Consider the following 7,553-nt stretch of genomic DNA (forward strand, 5'->3'; position numbering starts at 1 on the left):
ACGAAATGGCACTAAGGAAGGAATCTTCCAGAAGGGAGACTCACACTAAATACCATAGTTACTTACCCTCTTTGGCACCCTAGCGACGTCGCTGGCTCACCTGTTGCTCGATCTCATCACAATCACAAGAGTATGTGAGAAAAAAGGTAAGCAGCGGCTGGGCCTCCCTCGTATTTAGCTGGGCGTCCAACCTGTTGTCCATACCTTTTTTACCGCCAGTTGCCGCAGTACACTTGCCTTCTGGCAACATGTGGACGATTTGCAAGCAACATTTGGGGGGCTGCCAGCAACATTTGAAGCGGGCACGGCCTTGCCGCCCCATTTACTCGGTTGGAGCTCCAGACGCTCCGGAGCGTTGTCGTTGTCGTGAACACGGTCAGAGCCAGCGTGGCAAAGTAACTCCCCCCCATACGATACGCAAAGATTCCAACGTTCAACGTGTGTCGAAAAGTCGAAAAGCCGCAAAGCCGCAACGAACTGCAAAATTCGAGGCAAATCTGAGGAAAAATAGAGAAAATTAAGCGTAACGTACAAATCCAAGATCCAATCTCTGGCTTGCTCTTTTTTTTTGTTGTTTGTTGTTTTTCAAGTGAGTGTGCGGTAAAAAGAAATTTGCGCCAATTGATGTCACCTTTTGGGTTCTTTTTTTGCTATGCTGCAAAAATGTAAACAAGAAAATTGTGCCAATTCCACAGAAATAATTTGTACAAAAATAATCAAAGTACTAAATGCTAAAAACAAACGAAAAAATAAAAAAACCGCAAATTAAGGCCACACAAAGGGGCAGCCAGAAAAGGAAGTTTGGAGGCCAAGCGAAGCCAGACCCAAGCCAACCGATTTGCCAGAAAGAAAGCGAACGAACGGGCGAGCGAACATTTTGTTGGGTCGAACATTTTGTTGGGTCGCCCGTTCGTTCGCTTTCTTTCAGTTCCAGTTCCGCTCCTCCACTTGTTTTAAGCCAGCTAAAAAAACAGCCACCAAAATCCACCAAAACAAGCCAAAACAACTGAGAGAGTTTCCAAGTTTCGATTCGAATAGAACATTCAACATTTATCTGAAATTATAGACCAATCCCGAAACTAGAAATGAATTTAGCGTTAAGCGCAAGTTGATGCCACAGCGTGATGCCACACAGTGTCTGAGGCGGAGGCGTTTTATTTTACACAAGTCTTGATGTTGTTATTGCTTACATAGTATATTTATTGTATGTGTATCTAAACGGAGATAAAACCTTATTGTTATAAGCTTTAGACTGTACATAGAATGAACTTTGCTTCTGTAAAAGAAAAGAACAAATGCCATTTCGGTTTTTCGTTGTTAAACAAATACGGAAATATTGGGAAATATCCATCGGAGCGTATGACCCGATTAAATGAAACGAGCCAAATATATAACCCAAAAATCATAAGAGTCTCCTTAAACTATTCGACTTGATGGAAAAATGTCGCTGGACGACGAAGAAAAAAAGTATATACGCATATATAAAAATATATGGAAATATGGAATAAAAACAAAATACTAGACAATTTTTTTTATTATTAAACGTAGTCAATAATAATAATCAACAATCAAGACAGGACGAAGATGGATTAGCAGAAGAGGCAAGCAAGTGGAGCAAAATGCAGAAGGCAGAAGTGAATGTCGAAGAGTAAAATACACAAAATGATGTAGAAGATATATTTATTGAATGAACTATACGTTTACATACATATTGACAAATCGATTATATAGTATATTATTGTCACAACGCAAGAGCAATCAATGTTTAAATTAATTAAATGTTTCTAAGAGTTTTAAATATAACAAATATACAAAAACAAACAAGAATTATGTAAATGTGTGTACGCACACATATACATACTTATGTATGTATGTATGTATACATAAATCGAAGATTCAACTCAAATGATTAATTGTCGGCGAAGAAATTTACAAAATCCTGTGCTAGAAGATTTCTCCTAGCTCTCTCTTTAAAGCTCAAAAGCTTTAACTGTTCACATAAAGCTTTCCCCGTTAAGTTTATTTTCCTTTCCTTGTACTTTTGTATTTGCAAACTTAAAGCTTGCATGTTGAAGCTTTCGCATGAATGAAAAGTTTTGAAAAGTACACACATTGTTAGGGGGTGGGGGGGAGGAATAAATAAACTTGCAATATAATCAGCTGCCAAAAAGCCCCTCCGCAGAGCTGTCTTGAAAGTGGAAAAAAAGCTTCAAATCAAAGCAAAGCTTCCAAAATTCCAAGCACCAACACCTCAGTGGCTATTAAAGCCCCGACAAGCTTTTAGTGGGAATTGAAATACAAAACAATGTTGAACTCGGAATATTTATCTTGGCATCAGAGCTCGCAAGAAGCTGAAGAAATCAAAATTTAGGCGTAGGAACCTATAGTTCCAGAAGCTGGTCTCCAGCTCGATCTTCAGCACAAAGATGGGGTTGTTCATGTTCACCCAAGCGGGTGCCTCGTCCTCCTTATGGTAGTGGGACCATTTGAGGATTTTCCGCAGAACTGAGCTGTGTATTCCGTGTATAGGTTTGATCACATCCTCAGCGTTTTCCTCTGGGCAGGTGCAAAATAAAACCCCTACGAAAATTTACGAGGACGACAACCCTGGGCAGACCCATGGCGTGTTGCGTGCAGCATAGCATGTTGCATGTGGCATGTTGTGTTTTTCTTTGGGAAAATTTTTGCTCATGTTGCCAGTCGTGGTTCGGTTCGACGTTGTTGCACCTTCTGTCTCTCATTCTCTTGGGTGGACCAAGTGAGAGCTTTCGAGAACAACTTGTTGATTTTATTGCCATCTTAACGCAACGTGTTCGACAGCGACAGCGACAGCGAGCTTGGTATGATGGTACCGCACCCAACAGGTTGCTTCACAACAACTTGGCCAGAAAAAACCATGGGACATGGTGATGTGAGTCATAACTTGACCTACGCCAATCAAAAACAGATTAAAAGATTGCAAAAGATAACAATTTCATTATTTTTACTAAGAGTTATAAGGGAAGTGGTAAATGCATGTAAGCTCATTCATGGATCCCTGTGCTAGTCTCAAAGATGCTACCAGACCGACCATACCCTCAAATCGTTGAATAATCGAGTAATATAACGGGAACAGATGCCTCATCAATTTGTGGCACATTCGTAGAAGCGGACTGGCAACTGAAAATAAGTTTTCTATGCGCGATGGCGATCCACTTTCAGCGACATTCCCAGCAGTCGCCGATTCTGATTCCATGGAAATCAAAAACACTGAATAAGTATTCACATGAGTGAGTAGAAAAACAGAGGTCTCTGTAAACAAATTTTGATTTTCTTATCGATGCTCCTCCCCGATGAACACATTTCCTTTAAAATGTTCTGCAGAAGAAACAGCTTGTACGAGTGCTCGAGTATGTGGCAGTACAATTAGTATCAATGCATTTTCACGCATTTGGCAGTGCTTTATGGCTGGGCCAAAGGTCACTGGAGGAAAACATACAAAAAAGCAGTCCAAAGATAGTTTTATTCGTTGAGTTGAGCATGTTCTCGGCCTGAATTGCCAAGGCCAAGAATTTTAGCGCTGTGCAACGTGCTGTGCTGATCTGTTTCTGACCACGAGCCGAACCCCCCCTCCCAAGCCATAAAGCCATAAAAAACCACGCCTCTGCGTTTTGAGCCGGCTTGTTGCGCACAACCTTCGAAATGATGCTCGAACATGCTGGGAGCCGGCTGGCTGCGTCTCGAGCGGCGCTCGACGGTATAGCCCAGTTCTCTCTCAAAACTCACGCTTGAAGCGCAAATCTGAGTCATAGAGAGTTCGAACAAACTGAGCTCGAACGAACATCTTGGGTATGGAAAGGTATGGAAAACGGCCCAGCAACATACGCGGCAGGGGAGATTATCCAAGATGCCCCAAGCTCAGGGGACCCAAAAAGCAGGTAAATCAGAACAGCAAAGACGAAATGGCACTAAGGAAGGAATCTTCCAGAAGGGAGACTCACACTACATACCATAGTTACTTACCCTCTTTGGCACCCAAGCGACGTCGCTGGCTCACCTGTTGCTCGATCTCATCACAATCACAAGAGTATGTGAGAAAAAAGGTAAGCAGCGGCTGGGCCTCCCTCGTATTTAGCTGGGCGTCCAACCTGTTGTCCATACCTTTTTTACCGCCAGTTGCCGCAGTACACTTGCCTTCTGGCAACATGTGCACGATTTGCAAGCAACATTTGGGGGGCTGCCAGCAACATTTGAAGCGGGCACGGCCTTGCCGCCCCATTTACTCGGTTGGAGCTCCAGACGCTCCGGAGCGTTGTCGTTGTCGTGAACACGGTCAGAGCCAGCGTGGCAAAGTAACTCCCCCCCATACGATACGCAAAGATTCCAACGTTCAACGTGTGTCGAAAAGTCGAAAAGCCGCAAAGCCGCAACGAACTGCAAAATTCGAGGCAAATCTGAGGAAAAATAGAGAAAATTAAGCGTAACGTACAAATCCAAGATCCAATCTCTGGCTTGCTCTTTTTTTTTTCTTGTTTGTTGTTTTTCAAGTGAGTGTGCGGTAAAAAGAAATTTGCGCCAATTGATGTCACCTTTTGGGTTCTTTTTTTGCTATGCTGCAAAAATGTAAACAAGAAAATTGTGCCAATTCCACAGAAATAATTTGTACAAAAATAATCAAAGTACTAAATGCTAAAAACAAACGAAAAACGAAAAAAACCGCAAATTAAGGCCACACAAAGGGGCAGCCAGAAAAGGAAGTTTGGAGGCCAAGCGAAGCCAGACCCAAGCCAACCGATTTGCCAGAAAGAAAGCGAACGAACGGGCGAGCGAACATTTTGTTGGGTCGGTCACTGGCGGCTCGCTCGCGGCTTTCGCCACTCTACGAGCAACTTCCTTTTTTAGCCAGCACACAAAACCAGTCTTGAAAAGCCCCAGGCCCCAGTCCCCAGTCCCCCCCAGTCCGCAATTCCCACCACGGCAACGACCACAGCCAAGAGCAAGAGCAAGACCTAGGCGGACAGACAGACAGACAGACAGACACAAGACCCAAGTCCAGATCAGATCCCGACTTTGGCTATCCCCGTTGTTCCCGGTGTCAGTTTCGGGCAACAATAAAAAAAAGACGTAAACAAAACAGCAGAAAAATGTGAGTTTGGCTGAAAGGATGAGGCCCCAAAGTGATTTGTGCAAGTCCTCTCCAGCAGACATCCTCAAGTGTGACTCAAGCCGTAAACCCTCCTCCACATACTTACCACGGCACAGCACAACACAACTCAACATAACACAACAAACTACACCACACCACACCACCCCAACAGACCGCTCCCTTCGACGATAACTGGTGAAAGTTTCCCCACTCAAAACTTAGAATTCTCTCTTCATTTTGGGGGCTCTCTTTATTTTGTGCTTGATAAATGAGTTGCCGGCTGGCATAACGGAGCCCCCCAAGGCGGTAAATCATTTTCTGCTTGTGGCGGCACTGACAATTTCACAAATTTCACAAATATGTATGTACGGGGGAGCATTGTACATATTTGCCACAACCACCGAAAGAAACAGAAAAAATGAAGACCCTGCCATTCCCTTTGGCCAGCTCCATGAAGTCCGAGCACAGCAAAGATGGAAATGTTGTTGGACAAATACCGAAACAGATACCCAAGCTCATTGTCGCTTGGGGAACAGTTTCTGGTTGGCAAGACTCTAAATCAAATGCCAAAACTATGCTGTGCAATTATCGAGTAGCAATTGGAAGATTGTCTCCTCCTGTCTGTTGCTCGCACAAACTTTATTTGAACTAGTTCTGATCGGAGTTCTTGGGCTTGTTTCATCTGTGCACTGGAAAATGCCTCCTAGACTCTAGAGCTTGAAAGCGGCCCAAAGCGAGCAGCCTCAACTCCCATTTGAACCGGTTTCAAGTTGTGGGAACTAGTTTCCAATCTATCATCCCAAGCTTGAGCATCTTTTCTGAAGTGAAGTGTAAACAATGAGTGTGGTTCCAGCAACTGCTTCCTGGATCAAAACCAATCCTAGTTAAATTCAGTGAGGGAAAATAGCTTCTGGATTATCTTTTTGGATGTGACCATAAATCTATTCAATTGATCAAACGCAAACAATGAACCTGAACCCGTTGCTGCAGTTCCATTTTCAGACTTTTTTTTTCTCGAATCGATCGGCAAACGGCCATCTAGAATATGCCAGGGAGTTGAATTGCATTACAAATATGCAGATGTAATGAGAGAGTCTGCGTCGGCCCACTCCTCGATCTAGCCCCAGCCGTAGTCCCCACCCCACAGCCCCCCCTAAAACAGTGCTGTGGATCTGCTGCTTCCCTCAGTGCCTGACTGCCTGCCTGCCTGCCTGCCGGTTAGAAAGCCAATGGGAACAAGTTTTGACTTGACTGTGCAACTAATTTTCTAAATTGTTGTCGCTGAGATCGTTGAGCGTGGCAGAAAAATTATGCATATGTGTGAACATACATATGTACATACATACATATGTACTTGCCTACGTGCATATGTATGAATCTTCTGTACATATGCTTATTGAAAAACTAAACAGAATCGGCCTTAAAATCCCATTATAGTGCCAATAGAAGTTTTGGGGCCAAATGAAAGTCTGCAAAAGCAAAAATGTGGCAAAAGGTCTACGGAAAGCACTGAAAAAGTCAAAGAAAATGGGAGAGCAAGAGTGGATTAGGGAGAAAGAGAGAGGGAGAGAGGGAGAGGGAGAGAGGAAGAGAGCACAGAAGTCACATGGGTTGGATGTGATCTGCTGATGATGGAGGCAGATCCCCACTCATTCATCATGACACCCCAGAACGGCCTTTCATTTGGGATTATGATTAATCGAATTTTAATCAAAATTCTGTTCTGTTTTTTTGTTTTTGTTCTCTTTTGAGCACCCAATTTTGAGTAGAAACTGTTCGATTTTGAACCGGCTTAAGTGCGTCGTCATCATCATGTGCAAGCGGGATGGCTAGCTGCAGTAAGCACAAGCAGTGGCCAAGACAGAGAGGGGGAGTGGGAGAGAGAGAGAGAGAGAGAGAGAAAGACCAGTTAATGGATTAGGAAGCGACCACAAAGGCACAAGAGAAATACTCTACCCCCTGAATGCCTGCCTGCCCCGCCACTGCCAACAAGCGATCATGAAACACTCAACCGAAGACAGACAAAAAGAGAGAGAGAGAGAGAGAGCGCGTGAGAGAGAGAAGGAGCAGGAGAGAGCGGAATTTGATGGACAAAGGAAAGGTGAAAAGAGGCAACTTGGCTTAGATAATGATGATGACGATGATGACGACGACGACGACGACTCTGTGTGACCGTCTCCGTGGCTGTGTTTGTAGAAAAAACAGGTATCACATACAGACACACACACAACTCAACACTTACAATCACACCTGTGTGGAATAAGTAAGCAGTGCCGTGCCGACGTCCGTCGACGTCAATGTAGGCGACCCGATTTTCAAAGAGCGCCAGAAAGAGAGGGACAGGGACAGCCAATAGAACCAAGAATCACGAATCCATGCCATGCCATGCCATGCGCTCGAAAAGTATTACAAATCTGTTTAAAATACC

At 44.0% G+C, this 7,553-nt stretch overlaps 1 long non-coding RNA gene across 1 annotated transcript; it reads left to right on the forward strand.

Annotated features, from left to right (window-relative positions):
* Positions 1-294: 294 nt before the first annotated feature.
* Positions 295-1,497, forward strand: LOC117892679. The gene is made up of 2 exons (XR_004648736.1): positions 295-523; positions 959-1,497. It is a non-coding gene; the product is annotated as an uncharacterized LOC117892679 (long non-coding RNA).
* Positions 1,498-7,553: the final 6,056 nt, after the last annotated feature.

The sequence above is a fragment of the Drosophila subobscura genome, chromosome A (assembly GCF_008121235.1).
Source record: "Drosophila subobscura isolate 14011-0131.10 chromosome A, UCBerk_Dsub_1.0, whole genome shotgun sequence".
In the NCBI taxonomy this organism is placed as follows: domain Eukaryota; kingdom Metazoa; phylum Arthropoda; class Insecta; order Diptera; family Drosophilidae; genus Drosophila; species Drosophila subobscura.